The sequence below is a fragment of the Pseudophryne corroboree genome, chromosome 4 (assembly GCF_028390025.1).
Source record: "Pseudophryne corroboree isolate aPseCor3 chromosome 4, aPseCor3.hap2, whole genome shotgun sequence".
Taxonomy (NCBI): Eukaryota; Metazoa; Chordata; class Amphibia; order Anura; family Myobatrachidae; genus Pseudophryne; species Pseudophryne corroboree.
Window position 1 is genome coordinate 504,607,531 of NC_086447.1, and position 25,045 is coordinate 504,632,575.

General features: G+C 46.1%; 1 protein-coding gene across 2 annotated transcripts in view; it reads right to left on the reverse strand.

Moving 5' to 3' along the window:
- LOC134909857 (amine sulfotransferase-like) overlaps nt 1-7,517 on the reverse strand; it is a 125,243-nt gene extending 117,726 nt beyond the window's left edge. The window contains exon 1 of one of the 2 annotated variants that reach the window (XM_063917184.1): nt 7,429-7,517. The gene's annotated coding sequence lies outside the window, so the exon portion shown is untranslated. The remainder of the gene's footprint in view (nt 1-7,428) is intronic. The other variant, XM_063917185.1, reaches the window with a different exon arrangement.
- Nucleotides 7,518-25,045: the final 17,528 nt, after the last annotated feature.

Genomic DNA, 25,045 nt, shown 5'->3' on the forward strand with positions numbered 1-25,045 from the left:
ACAGCACAGTTAAATACAGCAGCGTATAATGCAGCAAACAGTACGGTGCCCCCTATACACACTGGCTATTCAGCGTAGTCCCTCGTGAGGCTCTGGACACAGCACAGTTAATATTAATATATATATATAGCAGAGTCAACACAGCAAACAGCAGCATGCTTTATACAGTTACACACACTATTATTAGTGCATCCACACTGATAAAACAGCCCCTTGTGAGACTCTGGACACAGCAGTTATGTTTGCACAACGTGCAGTGTATCCCCTATACAGTAACAGTCACACTCTTATTACACAGTGATGGTACACAGTGCCACAGACCCTTGTGAGACTGGACACAGCAGTTATGTTTACACAACGTTTAGTGTATCCCCTATACAGTGACAGTCACACTCTTATTACACAGTGACCGTACACAGTGCCGCAGACCCTTGTGAGACTCTGGACACAGCAGTTATGTTTGCACAGCATATGGGGTATCCCCTATAGTGTATCCCCTATACAGTGACAGTCACAATGTTATTAGGTGACAGTACAGTGCCACACAGATCAGCAGAGTTAAGCGCAGCATACAGCAGCGTGCAGTAGTATGTGTTTCTGGGAAATGGTGCAGAGACCCGGGTGCGTCACCTTTTATAGAATCCAAGTTTCACGAGAATCAGACACCGGGGCGATGGCTCTGGGATCCGAGTCTGGCGGGAACACCCGAGCTGTAGCTCAGGTGCACACGGATCCCAGGTGTTGGAGCTATACAGACAAGAGGGGACTCAATTACATTCATTGAAAGGAGCAAGGGTGCTGAGCATGTGACCCTCCAACTGTTGTGTAACTACACCAGTGGCAGAACTAGAGAGTGGTGGGTACAGGTGCAAAAATATGCATTGGGCCCCCCGCCTGCCCCTATCATATTCAAAATAATGACAGCAAGTGCCACACAAAAAATGGGGTTTCGTCTCATTAAGAAGGGACCTCGCCACACACAACAAATAGCAGCATGCTTTATACAGTTACACACACTATTATTAGTGCCTCCACACTGACAAAACAGCCCCTTGTGAGACTCTAGACACAGCAGTTATGTTTACACAACGTTTAGTGTATCCCCTATACAGTGACAGTCACACTCTTATTACACAGTGACCGTACACAGTGCCACAGACCCTTGTGAGACTCTGGACACAGCAGTTATGTTTGCACAGCATATGGGGTATCCCCTATAGTGTACCCCATATACAGTGACAGTCACACTGTTATTAGGTGACAGTACAGTGCCACACAGATCAGCAGAGTTTAGTGCAGCATACAGCAGCGTGCAGTAGTGTGTGTTTCCGGGAAATGGTGCAGAGTCCCAGCCGTGGCACCTTTTATAAAATCCAAGATTTACGAGAATCAGACACGGGACGATGACATTCAACCTTGCACTGGGATCCGAGTCTAGCGGGAACACCAGAGCTGTAGCTCAGGTGCGCACGGATGGGTGGTGAGAGGGCCCAAGGACAATTCCATCTTACATGTCTTTTCTTTGCCACATCACTCCAGGGGTGCTGGCCTATAAGGGTTGCTGCCCCTCTGCCCTAACAGTCCAGGGGTCCTGCCCCACTGCCGTTTAAGTCCAGGGATGATGTTGTCTGTCTGCTGTGCTGTGTAATTCTCCAGGGGCGCTGATTATGCTGTATAAATCCAGGGGTGCTGCTGTACTTGATCCTAGGTTTAATGAAAGCTTAGAGCAGATATGAAACAAGCTTCAACATCACAAACAGATTTGTGAAAACTAGCCGCAAAGGTGGAAATGGAAATTGCCAAAGTGTTTTTAAATAAAGTGGGGAGACACCATATTTGTGGTCAAAGTCAGTGTGACTCAGAAGAGACTGAATCATAATCTAGCAGAACTGCCAGAGAAGTAAACGTGATGTTTTCTGCTGGAGCATTAGAGAGAGGTTCTTTTCAATTATTTTCTGTTAGGGACTCACTCAAATGAATGGCTCCAATTAGTCAACCTTAATTTTGATTTATTATTGATGTTCCACATTTTGGGATTATTTATTTATAAGATGCGCATTTGTTGTACAGGGATCTTCTTTTACTAAGGGCTGCGTAGGGTTATCACAAGACCTCGTGGTGTTAGAAGAACAGAGTTTAAGTGATCTTGCTGTGCATCAGCTTTCCATTGCACTGCAGCACTAGATGGGCCAGGAGCTCCTGTGAGGCATTAAGAGTTACTGAATAGGGCCCAGTATGGAGTCTCATGGTGGCTTACAGCCAGAAAGATGTCTGGTTTGCCCGGCTGAGGCATGCTGTGGGCACGGAGGTTAGCATTGCTTCCTCCCACAGTCCTACTTATAGTATGAAATGAGTTTGGAATGTAGAGTGGTAAGTTCCACTAGGGCAGGTGCTCAATAAAAAAAAATACTGCATAGTCATGCTTAGTACATAAAATTAATAAAATAAATAAGACACAGAGGTATGCTCACATGCTTGTAACTGGGACACACAGGTATGCTCACATGTGTGTAACTGGGAGCTGTAAAAAACAAAAATCTGCCACAAAATAGGTAAATGAAAATGCAATATAAAAATGGAAAAAAAAAAAACACGACAAGATTTTCACAAAATAAGTCTCCAGATTCCGTGGTGGGAAAATATCCAATCTTGATCCTGTGGTATACACCAGTTTATTTGCATCCCAGCATTAAATCTGAGATTATCTTAATCACTGAAAATGGAGGAGTCTTTCGCCCCTAGTTTTTCAGTTTGTCCAGTACTGTGGTAATTAATAATTAAATATTTGCTTGGTTGAAGTCCTTTCTGTTCTACACCAATATAGGAGTGGAGGTGAAAGCCTGTGTGTTGTTCTTGATTGTATGTGCCTCTCTAATTTTTAATCACCTTCTTGACACTGTCCTCTTCCTCTTGCCTCTTCTCATAATGTGAAAAGTCTTCAAATATGGAGGTGGTATGTTTATAGCTAACTATGATTCGGAGAACTTGGCAAGCTTTTTCCAAGGGGACCACCTGTCGCTGAAATAATGGGTTTATTATCTTGCACCTCTTTTTTTCTTTGCATTATGTGCTCTTTGAGGTCCAGTTTTTAAAAATGCCATCCTGTCTCTCCACTGCAGTGCCACTCCTACATGGGACAGGTGTTTGTGCTGCCCACTTCTGCCACTTAGCTTAGTCATCCAGCTACCTCGTTGCACCTCTTTTTTTTATTTGCATTATGTGCTCTTTGGGGCCTAGTTTTTAAAACGGTCATCCTGCCTGCCACTGCAGTGCCACTTCTAGATGGGCCAGGTGTTTGTTCTGCTCCCTTGTGTTGCTTAGCTTAGTCATCTAGCTACCTTGGTGCAACCTTTTGGCCTAAAAACAATATTGTGAGGTGTGAGGTGTTCAGAATAGACTGGAAATGAGTGGAAATGAATGTGTGACACTGATATATATATACCCCTCAATTTGCCCTTAATGAGCCCTTTTCCTTGGACCAGCCCAGCAACACACAAGGGTTTATACTAGAGATGAGCGGGTTCGGTTTCTCTGAATCCAAACCCGCACGAACTTCATGTTTTTTTTCACGGGTCCGAGCGACTCGGATCTTCCCGCCTTGCTCGGTTAACCCGAGCGCGCCCGAACGTCATCATGACGCTGTCGGATTCTCGCGAGACTCGGATTCTATATAAGGAGCCGCGCGTCGCCGCCATTTTCACACGTGCATTGAGATTGATAGGGAGAGGACGTGGCTGGCGTCCTCTCCGTTATAGTAGAAAAGAGTAAAGACTGAGTGACTTAGTTATAATTGTGGGGAGGATTGGGGACGGCGAGCAGCTGTTAGGGAGTACAGTGATTTAGATTAGGAGAGAGAGAGAGAGAGAGATTGACCTGATTTACTGGAGCTTAGGAGTACTGTAGAAGAGAGTGCAGAGTTTACTAGTGACTGACCACAGTGACCACCAGACAGTGCAGTTTTATTTAATATATCCGTTCTCTGCCTGAAAAAAACGATACACACAGTGACTCAGTCACATACCATATCTGTGTGCACTGCTCAGCCCAGTGTGCTGCATCATCTATGTATATATTATATATCTGACTGTGCTCAGCTCACACAGCTTATAATTGTGGGGGAGACTGGGGAGCACTGCAGTGCCAGTTATAGGTTATAGCAGGAGCCAGGAGTACAAGACAGTCACATACCATATCTGTGTGCACTGCTCAGCCCAGTGTGCTGCATCATCTATGTATATATTATATATCTGACTGTGCTCAGCTCACACAGCTTATAATTGTGGGGGAGACTGGGGAGCACTGCAGTGCCAGTTATAGGTTATAGCAGGAGCCAGGAGTACATATTATATTAAAATTAATTAAACAGTGCACACTTTTGCTGCAGGAGTGCCACTGCCAGTGTGACTGACCAGTGACCTGACCACACTGACCACCAGTATAGTTAGTAGTATACTATATTGTGATTGCCTGAAAAAGATAAACACTCGTCGTGTGACTTCACTTGTGTGGTGTTTTTTTTTTATTCTATAAAAAAATCATTCTGCTGACAGACAGTGTCCAGCAGGTCCGTCATTATATAATATATATACCTGTCCGGCTGCAGTAGTGATATATATATATTTTTTATATCATTATTTATCATCCAGTCGCAGCAGACACAGTACGGTAGTTCACGGCTGTAGCTACCTCTGTGTCGGCACTCGGCAGTCCGTCCATAATTGTATACCACCTAACCGTGGTTTTTTTTTCTTTCTTCTTTATACATACATACTACGACATCTCTTTATCAACCAGTCTATATTAGCAGCAGACACAGTACAGTACGGTAGTTCACGGCTGTGGCTACCTCTGTGTCGGCACTCGGCAGTCCGTCCATAATTGTATACCACCTAACCGTGGTTTTTTTTTCTTTCTTCTTTATACATACATACTACGACATCTCTTTATCAACCAGTCTATATTAGCTATATGTCTATATGTGCTGATTGGGGAGGGTTTTTTGGAAGGGACATCCTGCGTGACACTGCAGTGCCACTCCTAAATGGGCCCGGTGTTTGTGTCGGCCACTAGGGTCGCTAATCTTACTCACACAGCTACCTCATTGCGCCTCTTTTTTTCTTTGCGTCATGTGCTGATTGGGGAGGGTTTTTTGGAAGGGACATCCTGCGTGACACTGCAGTGCCACTCCTAAATGGGCCCGGTGTTTGTGTCGGCCACTAGGGTCGCTAATCTTACTCACACAGCTACCTCATTGCGCCTCTTTTTTTCTTTGCGTCATGTGCTGATTGGGGAGGGTTTTTTGGAAGGGACATCCTGCGTGACACTGCAGTGCCACTCCTAAATGGGCCCGGTGTTTGTGTCGGCCACTAGGGTCGCTAATCTTACTCACACAGCTACCTCATTGCGCCTCTTTTTTTCTTTGCGTCATGTGCTGATTGGGGAGGGTTTTTTGGAAGGGACATCCTGCGTGACACTGCAGTGCCACTCCTAAATGGGCCCGGTGTTTGTGTCGGCCACTAGGGTCGCTAATCTTACTCACACAGCTACCTCATTGCGCCTCTTTTTTTCTTTGCGTCATGTGCTGATTGGGGAGGGTTTTTTGGAAGGGACATCCTGCGTGACACTGCAGTGCCACTCCTAAATGGGCCCGGTGTTTGTGTCGGCCACTAGGGTCGCTTATCTTACTCACACAGTCAGCTACCTCATTGCGCCTCTTTTTTTCTTTGCGTCATGTGCTGTTTGGGGAGGGTTTTTTGGAAGGGACATCCTGCGTGACACTGCAGTGCCACTCCTAAATGGGCCCGGTGTTTGTGTCGGCCACTAGGGTCGCTTATCTTACTCACACAGTCAGCTACCTCATTGCGCCTCTTTTTTTCTTTGCGTCATGTGCTGTTTGGGGAGGGTTTTTTGGAAGGGACATCCTGCGTGACACTGCAGTGCCACTCCTAGATGGGCCAGGTGTTTGTGTCGGCCACTAGGGTCGCTTAGCTTAGTCATCCAGCGACCTTGGTGCAAATTTTAGGACTAAAAATAATATTGTGAGGTGTGAGGTATTCAGAATAGACTGAAAATGAGTGGAAATTATGGTTTTTGAGGTTAATAATAATATGGGATCAAAATGACCCCCAAATTCTATGATTTAAGCTGTTTTTTAGGGTTTTTTGAAAAAAACACCCGAATCCAAAACACACCCGAATCCGACAAAAAAAATTCGGTGAGGTTTTGCCAAAACGCGGTCGAACCCAAAACACGGCCGCGGAACCGAACCCAAAACCAAAACACAAAACCCGAAAAATTTCAGGCGCTTATCTCTAGTTTATACCCCTTCCCCCTAGTCCCTGGATGACATCAGCTGCAGCCCCAAAACACGGAGGTCATAAGGACCTGGGTAAGATCTATCGCCGCTGCCCAGAGCGGGAAGCATCCAGGAATTTGAAAGGAGCTGTTTTAAGGGGGCCACGGGGAGCCATTGGAGGAGTACTAAGGAAACATTGGAAGAAGACAGAGCTGCTGCTGCCAGGAGACACGGGCCACCACTGAGGGGAGAGAAGCCGGGATGAGCACCGCTGCCGGAAGCGCCACTGAGAGAAGGAGAGACAGCTGAGCAGAGCAGGGAGCCTGGAGTGACAGTTGATACCCGCCAGCCGCCGCTACTGAGACCCACCAGCCGCTGCTACCGAGACCCGCCAGCCGCTACTGAGACCCGCTACCCGCCGCTACTGAGACCCGCCAGCCGCCGCGGAAGAGAGCTACGGAGAGCGACAAGAGAAAGAGCAGCCGGACACTGTGGTGAGCCAGCTGCCACTGAGAGAGGAGAAGCGAGCGCGGAGGAACGGGTGCTGCTTCGGAGGAGAAGGGAGCTGTCGGGCGCTGAAGGGACGGAGCTTCCGCTGAGATGGGAGCCTCTGACAGGTAATTGGAGCAGGGGCCGCACATTGGCGCTGAGGTAACCGTGGGGAGGTGAGCACCGCTGCAAGGGGAGCCGCTGTGAGGAGACCACACCTGTAGACACCGGGGAGCCCTAAGCTGCACCTAGACATTAGCCAGTAACTCCATTACCGCTGCCCGCTGATCGGAAGGGCAAGTGGGGAGTAGAGCCAAGTGGGATCACCTTGATTGCCAGAGAGTGGAGAAAAGTAGCATCCAGGTACCTGAGTAACCCAAATCTCCTCACATTGTCTGTCAGGGAACAGTCATTATTCTTTTTGCCAGCCTTAATAGTCAGTCACCTCAGGGACTGTCAGCCTCCAGATACCCTATCCCCCTCACCGTTAGTACGGTATATGACAGCTCCGAAGTAAAGAGTGAAGGAAAGTTGGTACTAGTCTTAAGTAATCATCCTGTGCAGAGAGGAAGAGAGAGACAGTATAGATGTAGACAGTTTTCTCTGATTCTTAGCAAGCGCAGACTGACAAGTACGGAGCATACCTTAATTTGGCAGGGATTAAGAGCTGTATTTCCCCTGTTATTCTTCAAATTCTCTCTGCTTGGTTCGCCAAAAGACATTTGCCTGTAATAACTCTACGTGGGCACTGTAACTAACGCCTGCTACTGTACCTGCGTGCCAAAGAATTCTTGTTAAATATTCCTGCACTTTCCTGTTATACTTTAACTTTCACTAATCCGGTTGCTTTGAACTATAACCTTTTCTTTGCTACAGGGCCGTTTCTAGCCAATTTGGCTCCCAGTGCGAGATTTAAAAATGCGCCCCCCCCCCCCATAGATATAAAGAGGAAAAGCATGCGCGCGCTCCCGGTAAGGGGGCGTGACCTCATTAAAATGGGCGTGGCTTTGTTAAGCTGGGCGTGGCCTCATCTGATCTCATCAACACGGCCACCACAGGATATTAAAAAAAAAAAGTCCTCATTTTACACATTACAGCAGGCACGCTACCCCATTTTACACAGCACGGCAGGCAAGTGTCCCCATTTTACACAGTACGACAGGCACGTGCCCCCATTTTACACATTGCGGCAGGAAAAAGTGTCCCCATTTTACACAGTATGACAGGCAAGTGTCCCCATTTTACACATTGCGGCAGACAGGTGTCCCCATTTTACACATTGCGGCAGACAGGTGTCCCCATTTTACACATTGCGGCAGACACGTGCCCCCATTTTACACATTGCGGCAGGAAAAAGTGTCCTCATTTTACACAGTACGACAGGCAAGTGTCCCCATTTTACACATTGCGGCAGACAGGTGTCCCCATTTTACACATTGCGGCAGACACGTGCCCCCATTTTACACATTGCGGTAGACAGGTATCCCCAATTTACACATTGCGGCAGACAGGTGTCCCCATTTTACACATTGCGGCAGACAGGTGTCCCCATTTTACACATTGCGGCAGACAGGTGTCCCCATTTTACACATTGCGGCAGACAGGTGTCCCCATTTTACACATTGCGGCAGACAGGTGTCCCCATTTTACACATTGCGGCAGACACGTGCCCCCATTTTACATAGTACGCAGGCAAGTGTCCCCATTTTACACACTGCGGCAGACAGGTGTCCCCATTTTACACATTAAGGCAGACAGGTCCCCATTTTACACATTAAGGCAGACAGGTCCCCATTTTACACATTAAGGCAGACAGGTCCCCATTTTACATATTACTGCAGGTGGTGGGGAGGGAGAAAGGGAGAGAGAGTGAGAGGGGCTGACTTACATTTGAAGCGGTTCTCGCCGCTCTTCAGCCGCCTCTCCCTCCTTGTCTGCACGGCTCCCCCTTCTCCCTCCTCCCGAGTGCCCAGCTCGGGGGGGCGGGGTTTCGCGGAATGACGCGTTTGCGTCGTGACGTCACGACGCAAACGCGTCATTCTGCGAAACCCCGCCCCCCCGAGCTGGGCACTCGGGAGGAGGGAGAAGGGGGTTTCAAAGTATGAAGAAGTGCCGCGGCGGGCGCCCCGTGCGGTTGCACGGCTCGCCCGCCGCAAGAAACGGCACTGCTTTGCTACGCACAAATTACTTTGCTTGTAAGACACTCTAAGTGTAGCTACCGCTTGAACTAAAGTAACTATCAAACTGACTAAGTGAAAGACTGTCAATGTAAGCCCAATTCTGTTCTATAGGGTAAAATCCGTTCTGAGGAGATTATCTTCCCTATTAGAGCCACCTTAGTTAGAACTAACCCTGAGTATCAGGGCATTCTAGTGTCACCGGTGATAAATGTCAGTAAATGTCTTTTAAATGTTGTTCTCTACAGCTAATGACCACTGTGAGCTGAATTTAACCCTTGTACTGTAATTGTGAAAGTTGTTAATACTTTTTACTCAAAGTTTTTAGAGTAACAGCGGTGACCACTCTCCTGGTTCCAGACAAATAAAAAAATCTTTGTCACCGTCCAAACGTGTGGTGACCTGTGGTTGGGTCTGCTAGGGTTGGGGTTCCTTGTTCCTCTGCCTAGGGTTCCAGCAGCCGATCCGGTCTAAGAAGTCATCCCTAGTGAAGAATCCAGGTACGACCACTGACACCTATACCTGCAACCACATCCCTACCGGTTGAACCTGTAACAAATGTTATTGAGGTTAATAATTCCATCGGATCAAAATTAACCCCAAAGTATGTGATTTCAGCTGTTTTTATGTGTTTTTCAAAAATCATCTTGATCCAAAACCAAAACTAAAACCAGAAAGGGTGTTTTTGGCAAAACCAATCCAGATCCAAAACACGAGCAAGGATCCAGATCCAAAACTAAACCACAAAACCCGAAAAGTGTGCGCCGCACATCTCTACTCATTATTAGAGATGAGCGGGTTCGGTTCCTCTGAATCCGAACCCGCCCGAACTTCAGGTTTTTTTACACGGGTCCGAGCAGGCTCGGATCTTCCCGCCTTGCTCGGCTAACCCGAGCGCGCCCAAACGTCATCATCACGCTGTCGGATTCTCGCGAGGCTCGGATTCTATCGCGAGACTCGGATTCTATATAAGGAGCCGCGCGTCGCCGCCATTTTCACACGTGCATTGAGAGTCATAGGGAGAGGACGTGGCTGGCGTCCTCTCCGTTTAGAGAAGAGAGAGACACAGTATTTTGGGGAGCATTATTAGGAGGAGTACTACTATACTGTATACTACTATACTACTTGCTGAAGTGATATTTATAGATTAGATAGTGTGACTGTAAGTGTATTATCTGACTTGTGGGGGAGACACTGACAGTGGGGAGCAGTTAGAGTCTGAGAGCAGGACTCAGGAGTACATATAACGTACAGTGCACACTTTTGCTGCCAGAGTCAGTGCCACACTGCCATTGTTGTGACCACACTGACCACAAGTATAATAATATATTTTGTGATTGTCTGCTTAGGCCTCGGAGTACTAGTTGCAAGTTGCAACGTGACCTGAAGTGACCACCAGTTTAATAATCAATCACCACCAGTTTAATATATATATATATATATATATATATATATATATATAAAATTGTATATAATATATATATATATATATATATATATATATAATATTGTATACCACCTACCCGTGGTTTTTTTTTTTTCATTCTTCTTTATACATACTACTATAGTAGCTTACTGTAGCAGTCTGCGGTGCTGTGCTGACCTGACAGTGTCCAGCAGGTCCGTCATCAGTCATTACATAATAAATATATATAGTACCTGTCCGGCTGCAGTACTAGTGATATTATATTGATTTCATCTCATTATCAATAATTTATCATCCAGTATAGACTCTATATTAGCAGCAGACACAGTACGTTAGTCCACGGCTGTAGCTACCTCTGTGTCGGCACTCGGCAGTCCATCCATAATTGTATACCACCTACCCGTGGTTTTTTCTTTTTCTTTCTTCTTTGTACATACTACTATAGTATAGTAGCTTACTGTAGCAGTCTGCGGTGCTGCTGAGCTGACAGTGTCCAGCAGGTCCGTCATCAGTCATCATTACCTAATAAATATATTATCTACCTGTCCGGCTGCAGTACTAGTGATATTATATATACATACATATATATATTGATTTCATCTCATTATCAATCATCCAGTCTATATTAGCAGCAGACACAGTACGTTAGTCCACGGCTGTAGCTACCTCTGTGTCGGCACTCGGCAGTCCATCCATAATTGTATACCACCTACCCGTGGTTTTTCTTTTTTCTTTCTTCTTTGTACATACTACTATAGTATAGTAGCTTACTGTAGCAGTCTGCGGTGCTGCTGAGCTGACAGTGTCCAGCAGGTCCGTCATCAGTCATCATTACCTAATAAATATATTATCTACCTGTCCGGCTGCAGTACTAGTGATATTATATATACATACATATATATATTGATTTCATCTCATTATCAATCATCCAGTCTATATTAGCAGCAGACACAGTACGTTAGTCCACGGCTGTAGCTACCTCTGTGTCGGCACTCGGCAGTCCATCCATAATTGTATACCACCTACCCGTGGTTTTTTTTTTTCTTTCTTCTTTGTACATACTACTATAGTATAGTAGCTTACTGTATCAGTCTGCGGTGCTGCTGAGCTGACAGTGTCCAGCAGGTCCGTCATCAGTCATCATTACCTAATAAATATATTATCTACCTGTCCGGCTGCAGTACTAGTGATATTATATATACATACATATATATATATTGATTTCATCTCATTATCAATCATCCAGTCTATATTAGCAGCAGACACAGTACGGTAGTCCACGGCTGTAGCTACCTCTGTGTCGGCACTCGGCAGTCCATCCATAATTGTATACCACCTACCCGTGGTTTTTTTTTTCTTTCTTCTTTGTACATACTACTATAGTATAGTAGCTTACTGTAGCAGTCTGCGGTGCTGCTGAGCTGACAGTGTCCAGCAGGTCCGTCATCAGTCATCATTACCTAATAAATATATTATCTACCTGTCCGGCTGCAGTACTAGTGATATTATATATACATACATATATATATATTGATTTCATCTCATTATCAATCATCCAGTCTATATTAGCAGCAGACACAGTACGGTAGTCCACGGCTGTAGCTACCTCTGTGTCGGCACTCGGCAGTCCATCCATAATTGTATACCACCTACCCGTGGTTTTTTTTTTTTCTTTCTTCTTTGTACATACTACTATAGTATAGTAGCTTACTGTAGCAGTCTGCGGTGCTGCTGAGCTGACAGTGTCCAGCAGGTCCGTCATCAGTCATCATTACCTAATAAATAAATTATCTACCTGTCCGGCTGCAGTACTAGTGATATTATATATACATACATATATATATATTGATTTCATCTCATTATCATCCAGTCTATATTAGCAGCAGACACAGTACGGTAGTCCACGGCTGTAGCTACCTCTGTGTCAGCACTCGGCAGTCCATCCATAAGTATACTAGTATCCATCCATCTCCATTGTTTACCTGAGGTGCCTTTTAGTTGTGCCTATTAAAATATGGAGAACAAAAATGTGGAGGTTCCAAAATTAGGGAAAGATCAAGATCCACTTCCACCTCGTGCTGAAGCTGCTGCCACTAGTCATGGCCGAAACGATGAAATGCCAGCAACGTCGTCTGCCAAGGCCGATGCCCAATGTCATAGTACAGAGCATGTCAAATCCAAAACACCAAATATCAGTAAAAAAAGGACTCCAAAACCTAAAATAAAATTGTCGGAGGAGAAGCGTAAACTTGCCAATATGCCATTTACCACACGGAGTGGCAAGGAATGGCTGAGGCCCTGGCCTATGTTCATGGCTAGTGGTTCAGATTCACATGAGGATGGAAGCACTCAGCCTCTCGCTAGAAAACTGAAAAGACTCAAGCTGGCAAAAGCACCGCAAAGAACTGTGCGTTCTTCGAAATCCCAAATCCACAAGGAGAGTCCAATTGTGTCGGTTGCGATGCCTGACCTTCCCAACACTGGACGTGAAGAGCATGCACCTTCCACCATTTGCACGCCCCCTGCAAGTGCTGGAAGGAGCACCCGCAGTCCAGTTCCTGATAGTCAGATTGAAGATGTCAGTGTTGAAGTACACCAGGATGAGGAGGATATGGGTGTTGCTGGCGCTGGGGAGGAAATTGACCAGGAGGATTCTGATGGTGAGGTGGTTTGTTTAAGTCAGGCACCCGGGGAGACACCTGTTGTCCGTGGGAGGAATATGGCCGTTGACATGCCTGGTGAAAATACCAAAAAAATCAGCTCTTCAGTGTGGAGGTATTTCAACAGAAAAGCGGACAACAGGTGTCAAGCCGTGTGTTGCCTTTGTCAAGCTGTAATAAGTAGGGGTAAGGACGTTAACCACCTCGGAACATCCTCCCTTATACGTCACCTGCAGCGCATTCATAATAAGTCAGTGACAAGTTCAAAAACTTTGGGTGACAGCGGAAGCAGTCCACTGACCAGTAAATCCCTTCCTCTTGTAACCAAGCTCACGCAAACAACCCCACCAACTCCCTCAGTGTCAATTTCCTCCTTCCCCAGGAATGCCAATAGTCCTGCAGGCCATGTCACTGGCAATTCTGATGATTCCTCTCCTGCCTGGGATTCCTCCGATGCATCCTTGCGTGTAACGCCTACTGCTGCTGGCGCTGCTGTTGTTGCTGCTGGGAGTCGATGGTCATCCCAGAGGGGAAGTCGGAAGACCACTTGTACTACTTCCAGTAAGCAATTGACTGTCCAACAGTCCTTTGCGAGGAAGATGAAATATCACAGCAGTCATCCTGCTGCAAAGCGGATAACTGAGGCCTTGACAACTATGTTGGTGTTAGACGTGCGTCCAGTATCCGCCGTTAGTTCACAGGGAACTACACAATTTCTTGAGGTAGTGTGCCCCCGTTACCAAATACCATCTAGGTTCCACTTCTCTAGGCAGGCGATACTGAAAATGTACACAGACCTCAGAAAAAGACTCACCAGTGTCCTAAAAAATGCAGCTGTACCCAATGTCAACTTAACCACGGACATGTGGACAAGTGGAGCAGGGCAGAGTCAGGACTATATGACTGTGACAGCCCACTGGGATGTATGGACTCCCGCCGCAAGAACAGCAGCGGCGGCACCAGTAGCAGCATCTCGCAAACGCCAACTCTTTCCTAGGCAGGCTACGCTTTGTATCACCGCTTTCCAGAATACGCACACAGCTGAAAACCTCTTACGGCAACTGAGGAAGATCATCGCGGAATGGCTTACCCCAATTGGACTCTCCTGTGGATTTGTGGCATCGGACAACGCCAGCAATATTGTGTGTGCATTAAATATGGGCAAATTCCAGCACGTCCCATGTTTTGCACATACCTTGAATTTGGTGGTGCAGAATTTTTAAAAAAACGACAGGGGCGTGCAAGAGATGCTGTCGGTGGCCAGAAGAATTGCGGGACACTTTCGGCGTACAGGCACCACGTACAGAAGACTGGAGCACCACCAAAAACTACTGAACCTGCCCTGCCATCATCTGAAGCAAGAAGTGGTAACGAGGTGGAATTCAACCCTCTATATGCTTCAGAGGTTGGAGGAGCAGCAAAAGGCCATTCAAGCCTATACAATTGAGCACGATATAGGAGGTGGAATGCACCTGTCTCAAGCGCAGTGGAGAATGATTTCAACGTTGTGCAAGGTTCTGATGCCCTTTGAACTTGCCACACGTGAAGTCAGTTCAGACACTGCCAGCCTGAGTCAGGTCATTCCCCTCATCAGGCTTTTGCAGAAGAAGCTGGAGACATTGAAGGAGGAGCTAACATGGAGCGATTCCGCTAGGCATGTGGGACTTGTGGATGGAGCCCTTAATTCGCTTAACAAGGATTCACGGGTGGTCAATCTGTTGAAATCAGAGCACTACATTTTGGCCACCGTGCTCGATCCTAGATTTAAAGCCTACCTTGGATCTCTCTTTCCGGCAGACACAAGTCTGCTGGGGTTGAAAGACCTGCTGGTGAGAAAATTGTCAAGTCAAGCGGAACGCGACCTGTCAACATCTCCTCCTTCACATTCTCCCGCAACTGGGGGTGCGAGGAAAAGGCTCAGAATTCCGAGCCCACCCGCTGGCGGTGATGCAGGGCAGTCTGGAGCGACTGCTGATGCTGACATCTGGTCCGGACTGAAGGACCTGACAACGATTACGGACATGTCGTCTACTGTCACTGCATATGATTCTCTCACCATTGAAAGAATGGTGGAGGATTATATGAGTGACCGCATCCAAGTAGGCACGTCACACAGTCCGTACTTATACTGGCAGGAAAAAGAGGCAATTTGGAGGCCCTTGCACAAACTGGCTTTATTCTACCTAAGTTGCCCTCCCACAAGTGTGTACTCCGAAAGAGTGTTTAGTGCCGCCGCTCACCTTGTCAGCAATCGGCGTACGAGGTTACATCCAGAAAATGTGGAGAAGATGATGTTCATTAAAATGAATTATAATCAATTCCTCCGTGGAGACATTGACCAGCAGCAATTGCCTCCACAAAGTACACAGGGAGCTGAGATGGTGGATTCCAGTGGGGACGAATTGATAATCTGTGAGGAGGGGGATGTACACGGTGATATATCGGAGGATGATGATGAGGTGGACATCTTGCCTCTGTAGAGCCAGTTTGTGCAAGGAGAGATTAATTGCTTCTTTTTTGGTGGGGGTCCAAACCAACCCGTCATTTCAGTCACAGTCGTGTGGCAGACCCTGTCACTGAAATGATGGGTTGGTTAAAGTGTGCATGTCCTGTTTATACAACATAAGGGTGGGTGGGAGGGCCCAAGGACAATTCCATCTTGCACCTCTTTTTTCTTTAATTTTTCTTTGCGTCATGTGCTGTTTGTGGAATATTTTTTGGAAGGGCCATCCTGCGTGACACTGCAGTGCCACTCCTAGATGGGCCCGGTGTTTGTGTCGGCGACTAGGGTCGCTTATCTTACTCACACAGCTACCTCATTGCGCCTCTTTTTTTCTTTGCGTCATGTGCTGTTTGGGGAGGGTTTTTTGGAAGGGCCATCCTGCGTGACACTGCAGTGCCACTCCTAGATGGGCCCGGTGTTTGTGTCGGCCACTAGGGTCGCTTATCTTACTCACACAGCTACCTCATTGCGCCTCTTTTTTTCTTTGCGTCATGTGCTGTTTGTGGAGGATTTTTTGGAAGGGCCATCCTGTGTGACACTGCAGTGCCACTCCTAGATGGGCCCGGTGTTTGTGTCGGCCACTAGGGTCGCTTATCTTACTCACACAGCTACCTCATTGCGCCTCTTTTTTTCTTTGCGTCATGTGCTGTTTGGGGAGGGTTTTTTGGAAGGGCCATCCTGCGTGACACTGCAGTGCCACTCCTAGATGGGCCCGGTGTTTGTGTCGGCCACTAGGGTCGCTTATCTTACTCACACAGCTACCTCATTGCGCCTCTTTTTTTCTTTGCGTCATGTGCTGTTTGGGGAGGGTTTTTTGGAAGGGCCATCCTGCGTGACACTGCAGTGCCACTCCTAGATGGGCACGGTGTTTGTGTCGGCCACTAGGGTCGCTTATCTTACTCACACAGCTACCTCATTGCGCCTCTTTTTTTCTTTGCGTCATGTGCTGTTTGGGGAGGGTTTTTTGGAAGGGCCATCCTGCGTGACACTGCAGTGCCACTCCTAGATGGGCCCGGTGTTTGTGTCGGCCACTAGGGTCGCTTATCTTACTCACACAGCTACCTCATTGCGCCTCTTTTTTTCTTTGCGTCATGTGCTGTTTGGGGAGGGTTTTTTGGAAGGGCCATCCTGCGTGACACTGCAGTGCCACTCCTAGATGGGCCCGGTGTTTGTGTCGGCCACTAGGGTCGCTTATCTTACTCACACAGCTACCTCATTGCGCCTCTTTTTTTCTTTGCGTCATGTGCTGTTTGGGGAGGGTTTTTTGGAAGGGACATCCTGCGTGACACTGCAGTGCCACTCCTAGATGGGCCCGGTGTTTGTGTCGGCCACTAGGGTCGCTTATCTTACTCACACAGCTACCTCATTGCGCCTCTTTTTTTCTTTGCGTCATGTGCTGTTTGGGGAGTGTTTTTTGGAAGGGCCATCCTGCGTGACACTGCAGTGCCACTCCTAGATGGGCACGGTGTTTGTGTCGGCCACTAGGGTCACTTAGCTTAGTCATCCAGCGACCTAGGTGCAAATTTTAGGACTAAAAATAATATTGTGAGGTGTGAGGTATTCAGAATAGACTGAAAATGAGTGGAAATTATGGTTTTTGAGGTTAATAATACTTTGGGATCAAAATGACCCCCAAATTCTATGATTTAAGCTGTTTTTTAGTGTTTTTTTAAAAAAACACTCGAATCCAAAACACACCCGAATCCGACAAAAAAAATTCGGTGAGGTTTTGCCAAAACGCGGTCGAACCCAAAACACGGCCGCGGAACCGAACCCAAAACCAAAACACAAAACCCGAAAAATTTCAAGTGCACATCTCTACTCATTATACATGTTACGCCACACAGCAGCGCTCCTTATACATGTTATGCCACACAGTAGCGCTCCTTATACACGTTAAACCACATGGAAACAGTTTGATATCCTGACTGTCGGTATCCCGGTGGTCAGCAGACCTACAAGAGTGACCTCAATTAACCTTGCGGTCTGCGGTAGACCGCAGGTACCCAGCATAGACGGCAGTGGGAATTTCTTTCCCCATTATTGCCTATGCACTCTGCTTGATTGGCAGGCTGGAAGCGCACAGCCAATCAGGAGAGTGCTATGATGCAGCATGCCCTGATTGGCTGGCGTGTCCCCAAGTGATAGTAGTCACGAGGAGTCCCGGTATTCAGGGAAAGGGGATTCATGTGAACAAATGGATCCCTTTTAGTGCGGTGGACTGGGTTTTTTGCGTTTTTTTTTTAACCATGTGAATCCCTACATGGACTGAAGAGGACTGGTCTACACTGGAGTAGGAGAGAATAGGATTTTTTACAGGTACCCTAATGGATTCTACGGGGACAAGTGGACATGCATGGTGGCGTGGGATGTACTAGTCATGACTCCATCCGCGCTTGAGCGTGCCCGCATAGGCGAGCCTAAAGATGAATGCGTCTCCATATGGCTGGGCGCACGCGCCCATGACAGAGATGCGCCCCATTCACTAGAATGGGAGAGCTTCTCCATTGCACGCCCGGATGCAGACGCTCCGAATAGGAGCATCTCTGTGCACTCCCAGCGTGACTAGGCGGACGGATCACCTAGTAATGCTGGGAGTGCATGCCTGCGATGGAGTCAGATGAGTGCAGCTCCATCTGTATGTGTAAGTGTGTGTATGTATGTGAGTGAGATGTACAGTAGGTAAGTACAGATGGAGCCGTGCTAGTTGTGGCTCCACCTGTACCTGGCGCGCCCGCATGGTTGCGCCTAAAGCCGAGAGCATCTCCGGCCGGGTGCATGTGCCCGAGACTGAGATGCGCCCCATTCACTAGAATGATGCTCTGAATGGGAGTGTCTCTGTGCACTCCCGACGTGACTAGGTGGATGTATTGCCTAGTCACGCTGGGAGTGCACGCCTGTGATGGAGCTGCCTCAGATGAGCGCGGCTTCATCTGTATCTGTAAGTGTGTGTATGAATGTGATTGTTAAAGTGTGATTTATTAAAGTTATACTGTTACAGTGTGTGTGTGTGTGTGTATTGTCTTTATTTGAGTATTTATTTTGTTATGGAACTACAGGTACCAGTGGTTCCTTTAATGCCCCACATGCTGGTACTTGTGGTTCTCCAAGTACCAGCATGCGATGGAGGCTTGCTGGGACTTGTAGTTCGACAACAAAAGACAATATTTGTTTTTTTAAACACAAAAAGCTATGAAGTCACCACCCACAGCCCAGGGGTGGCGGCCTTAGCTACAAACTTCATCCCTGGCCCTTGCATGCCTGGAGGGGGGGCCTCTTTATTGGGTGGGTCTTCACTCCCCAAGGGAACTCTGGCCGGGGGTGACTAGTTGTTGGCGGTGGGGTGATGCTTCGGCCACAGGGACCTGTATAAACATGTCCCCCAGCTTCTGCATTACCTCCCTGGCTAGTGGAGCCTGGAGCTGGTTCCAAAATAGGGGGATCCCTACTACTCCCCCCCCCCCCATATTTTTGGAACCAGGACTGGTCCAAGAGCCCGGTGCTGGTTGTCGAAGTCGAAAATATTGCAGTACACACGTCACTTACAAAGTACACACAGATGGCTTCCGTGCACGTACTTTTTCTGCCGTGCGTGCACTTATTCGCAAGTTGCATATGACTGCTCCCGCAATCCTGCGTATTAGCGCGTGGTATGAGTAATTACCGTAGTGATTGTAATTGCATGAAAAAGCCATAAAAACACATTACAGATTTAATCCACATAGTGCACAATGTACACATAGTCTACATGCACCACACCAGCGAGTTACACTTGCTTACAGGGTATAATAACAAAGGGATTCACCTTTACAGGATAGGAGGGGACAGAACTAGGTTATAAGGTGGTGTTTGGTATCCAGCTGTAGGGTATTTTTAGAGCAATATTCCGGTGTTGATTTGCAGAAGATCGCATGCTCCTAAGAATAGTTATGCTCAGGAGCAGAATATTAATATTAACTGTATTTACTGTAATCCTGATATTCTGCAGGAACTCAGTGGAGAACATCTGGAAGTGCACTTGGACCAGACATCGCCCACCTATTCAAACCGACCTATGACCTCTCCTGTACTGTAAAGGACCATCTCAGTGACCAATAGATGAATAGATTACAGTTTCCATTGTGTTAGGTTTTGGACAAATGTATAAAAAGCCAGCTGCAGGCCCGGTCATACACAATCTTTGAAGGTCCATCTACCTTGATGACTGAGGACCAGACCGGGAAGTGCAGGCAAACAAACGTATTTACCATTGACTGTAGCCTTTATCTTTTATTGTATTGTGTTATTATTGTAACCCGCTGCTAAGTAAAATAACCGTTGGTGGGTTGGACCCCAACATAGTTTTTGAAATACAAATGGTGTTGTGTCTCTTTCCCTGCTAGATTTGTAAGTGTATTTCAGACACACGTGAAGCTGCATAGTGCTCACAGCATGTCGTTGTGTCTGTATGCACCGCGTGTACTTTGTACGTCCGTCGTAGTGTTTGTACGCAAAGTGCGTACACGGTACGGGACTTTGTACGCTAACTGAGTAAAAAGTACGTAGGTTATGGATTGCATACAGCTGCTGCAGCGGCTTGAATTTACGTGTATTGAATGTATTGAAGTATTGCTTTTAATCCTGTAAGTAAATCAGCATTTACAATTGGGGGCTCGATCCGGTTTTCACATGCTCACAGGCTAGCAGATCACAGCAGACTTTAATCTATCAGCAAAGGGTGGAAATACATCTTTAAGTTAAACCTTTTTCTGGTTGCTTGGATGTTTTAAAACTCTTTTTTTGTGCTGTTAGATTGCGTCTGCTCTGTCTGGTCTGCAGAGGTGCTGAAAGAACTCGTAGGTAAACAGGAAAAAAGCTATTTAAAAATCTGTCATTTTCTTTGGCTCCAAAAGCATAACAAAGCGTACCAATATTTTGCATACTCCCCCCACATAGTGTTGCCATAGGTTATTAGTCATTTCTAAACCTGTGTGAAATCGGATACAATTGTTTGCTATACAGAGAAATTTGAAATAAATGTATTTAAGGGAGTAATTATAAAAACACAAAACGCAGTTCTGGCCCAGTCGTAAAGGGTTATACAGAACAAGTGTGGGTTGTGTTTGTGAGCGATTATAGTTGGTATTGCTCACATTTATAGAGATTGTGTGATTTGTTTTATTGCGGATGCACGTTTGTACACGTGGTCCGGAAAAAGTACAGGAGAGCGCTAGTGGCATAAAAGGCACGCTGGTCGTGTGTTTACGCAAGGTTGCGTTGGAATACGGATGCTAAGTACAAAGCACACGATATTTGTTCAGTTAAAGGCGGGATAGTATACATTTAATACAATAGCTCATAACTATCCGATTTCAAAAACAGGTTACCTTAAAAATTTAGTTTAAAAAAAAACTCTGGGGTAAAGCGGCCAACCTAAGGGAGTCAAAATTTTCTGTACAGAAAAGAAAAACAAGGTGTATTTGAGTGAGTGAAAGTGGAGTGAGAGGATTTGAACCCCCGGAAATTTGGGTCCCGTGGTACACCAAGTAAGTGGAGGCTTGGTGGCGTGAGGCGGCTGACTTACGTTAATATAGATAGAGATAATACGCAAATCGTGAGGAGATTTGTAGAGGAGCATGATATAGAATTGTGCATTGTGCAGAAGTATAGAAATTGTAAATTGAAGTTTAAAGGTTTTGTATTACGCTTCGGATGAGGATCGCAGCTTGTATATTCGATTCCAGTGGTCGTAGAGCGGATAGGTAACAAGTACCTATACGCTGTGCGATTGGACCGCATGTTTGTGGGTGCAATACGTAGCGCAACTTGATACCTCTTTACGAGCTTTTGCGTAAAATTGCGGTATCATTAGCGCTGTGTTGAGCATACGCAAGCGTGATTTGTGTAAGTCAAAAAGGGAAGTTTTCGCTGGTCTCTCTCAGGAAAATCTTCAACGGTAGATATTCACTGGAAAAGGTAAGTTACTCCTAAAACTTCCAGTGAATAGAAGCCAGTTAGGGCCTCATTGGGTACGCGGTGGTCACTATTGGAGTGAGTCGTGGTATGTCAGCGGAGAAGGAGCGAGTGAAAGCGCTAGGTGTCTTTCACCATCTATTTGTGTTGTGCATTTGGGGATTGCGTTTATAGGCAAAAAGTCCGCGATGGGATCCAATTGCACAAGCAGTGGGCGTTTGGTAGCTAGGGTTCAGGCTGAAGAGTTGGGACTGAGAAGGTCAGAATTGGGATCGAGAAGGTCAGAATTGCGGCCAAGAGGGTCAGCGAGGTTTATTATGTGTGAGAAATATGGTTCACACAGGGAGGCTTTTTGCAATGAGTGGGTATGTATGACTGCGGAAGATAGGGCCTCATTCCCAAAGGTGGGTAGCTTTGAATCAGAGGTGTTACAGAACATAAGGATTAAAATATGTCTGATTAAATCCAGAAAACAAAGGGTCAGACATACAAATTGTTTAAACCTGTGGCAGCAAGAGGGGGAGGTGGAGAAGGAACTGGCTTGCACGGCAGGTTCCAAATCTAGCGGGAAAGCGATTGTGAGCACACCACCACCACCATATATTGATGGGGAGAAATTGGCTAAAAGCAATGGTGCATCAGTAAAAGATAGCAAAGTGATAGATAAATGTGTTAACCCTAACCCTAACCCTTGCCAGCTGTATCCCATTTTAAATTTTCCCCAGGATTGTGAGCAGGAAGATGAGCCTAGCACGATATCAGCACTCTCTCTAGCAGCCACCACACAGGACACCAGGGTGGGCACGGCCCAACCACCAAGAGTAGTAGCGATGCCCCCCAGTGGAGGGGTGAGTGAGGTTGTGTCCACTGGTAAGTACGGTACCACACACTATGCAGAGACAATAGCTCCACACATTATAGAATCAAGTCAAAATGATATTGTTGAACTAAATCCTTTCAGGGTGATTGCAGTCCCCATTGGGAAAACTGACAGTCAGGGAGTGACTCCCATCAGGAACATTGTCATGCATTGTCCTTGGTCCCGAGCAGAGTTAAGGTCAATTATATCCGAATTCCCTGATCCCAGAAAAGATCTAGTTGGATGCCAGAGGTTCATTAAAGAGTTAGGTAACGCCCACAAATAAAGATTAGCGAACAGTGCTACGGGTGTGTTTACCCTCAAATATTGACATCACGAAATTCATCACGGATTGTAAATTAGACGCAGAGGTACCTCTCACTGATGAATACAATCAGGAGAATGTACGGCAAATCAACCTGCAATTAGGAGTGTATTTCCCTACTGTTGTTAAATGGAATAAAATCTTTTCCATAAGACAAAAGGAAGGTGAAATGGCATCAGAATATTTCCATCGAGCACTGCAGGAAATAACTAGATACACTGGGATTGAGGATATTAAGGATAATGCACATCACAGGGAGGTAGCTGTCTCTGTGTTAATGGACGGGTTAAAGGAGGCACTGAGGACAAGGGTGCAAACCTCTCTAACTAACTGGAGGGGTATTTCGGTGGCTGCGTTGAGAGAGTCCGCTGTCGAGCACGATCGGAACATCAGTAAACACAGGGAGTCGCAAAGTGATAAGCTGATGACGGTGATGATAATGTTGATATTATCTTAGACCGCAATGCTATATCTCTAAATACACTTTTACCGTGGAGCCGTTATGGCCGCTGGACTGAATACACATGCTACGCACTTTGTACGCTATTTGCGTACAGAGTCTCGCACGTGGTACGTACTTGGCATACACACGCCACGCTGAGTGTACAGAGTACGCTCAGCGTGCGCACACACAATGGATAACCTTTGAACCTTATTAATGATACAATGTAATGATATACTTACACTTTAAACCCTTAACAGCAAAGTACTGCAATGATGTAATACCTTTAAACCTTAAGTAGCGCTGGCGATACAAAGTACCCGCAGTGCGTACACCTTATTAATGCTTATACACCTTATACAGATTAATATACTATAAAGCCCATGCAGGAAAGTGAAAACACAACACTGATTTGTAGTTGCAACCACAGGGTTCTAAGGCCTAAGTGGATTAATTCCAAAATGTAAAATAATACAAATCATACACTACAGGCTAACAAGTAAATCTAAACAGAATAATGGCCACAGAGAATGTACATACGTGAGAATGTTCGCAAGCGCAACCCGGCCGATCCTCCGCTGGTCATACAGATAGCGTTCAGAGTCTTCTGACCGGCCAGGCAACAATGGTCTTTTTATACACAACATGCATACACAATACAATGGTCACTGTAATCTCATTGTCCATTGGACACAGGGATGTGTCTCTACATTACAGCAAAGGTCTTAGGTGGATTTAAAAGGGTGGGCGATGTCTTTCCCCAACTGCTCTTGTGGGTGGTATCCTCTGGATTCCCGCTGCATACATAAAATACAGTAAATACACTTAATGTTCATATTCTACTTTTGTACATAACTATACGCAGGAACAAGCGATCTTTTTCTAACCAACACCGGAATGTTACCCTCAAAATACCCTACAGCTGGATACTAGACATCACCTTCCAACCTTTATCTGACCCTTCCTATCATGCAAAGGCGAATCTCTCTGTCCAGGAACTGTTTAAACTATTAATACTCACTGACATGGTCTAGGGGAACTATATCTAAAATGTACACTATTTGGGTTAAATATGTAATGTTCTAATAACCCTCTATGCATTCACAAACTCTACCGTAAATGCGCATAACACCGCTAAGGCGCATGGCCGTGAAAAGGTCCGTTACGCAAATTGCGGATATGCGCACGCACGGCAGACTGAGTGCACGCGCAGCGGGCATGTGCATTGGGTTAGTACGTTAGGCATGCATTACAATATTTTTCGACTTTGACAGTCCACCCTTTGGCAGTCAACAATAACTGCCACTATCTAAACATTAAACAGAAAAATATACAATACAATATCTATAAAATAATTGGATGGTAGGAGGAGAGGAGTAGGCGGGAAATGTATGGCCTAGTGGGATAGTAAAAGCATGTATGTATGAAATCCATGTCTGTGGGGCATGTATCATCATACCGTACATGCTCTAGATAAGCTTCGAGGTATTGCGAAGTATACATTAAATCCTTCTCATCCCGTATTAAGGGTCTGTAAGTGGGCCAACAAACACTACCGAGCTCTTTTCGGATTCTTGTTCCAACAAATGGGGTGCACATTTAGTTGATGATACATGGAGGGGGAAACACATGTGAATGCTAATATATGTATCTATATCACCTGTCGACTATGTGTGTCACTACCTGGAGGTTGTAGAGATGAAGATAAGACATGTATCACAACTACATTCACATAACATTCGTGCAATCATTCTTGGGTGTTGGTTGAAGTCTTGTCCGGATGGATGTATCTTTGCTGAAAGTGTTAATCAAAGTCTTTAGAATGTCCATCAAAGTCTTTAGAGTGTCCATAAAAGTCATTAGAGTGTCCATCAAAGAGTCTTTTCTGAATGGATGTATAATTCATCAACGTCTCTT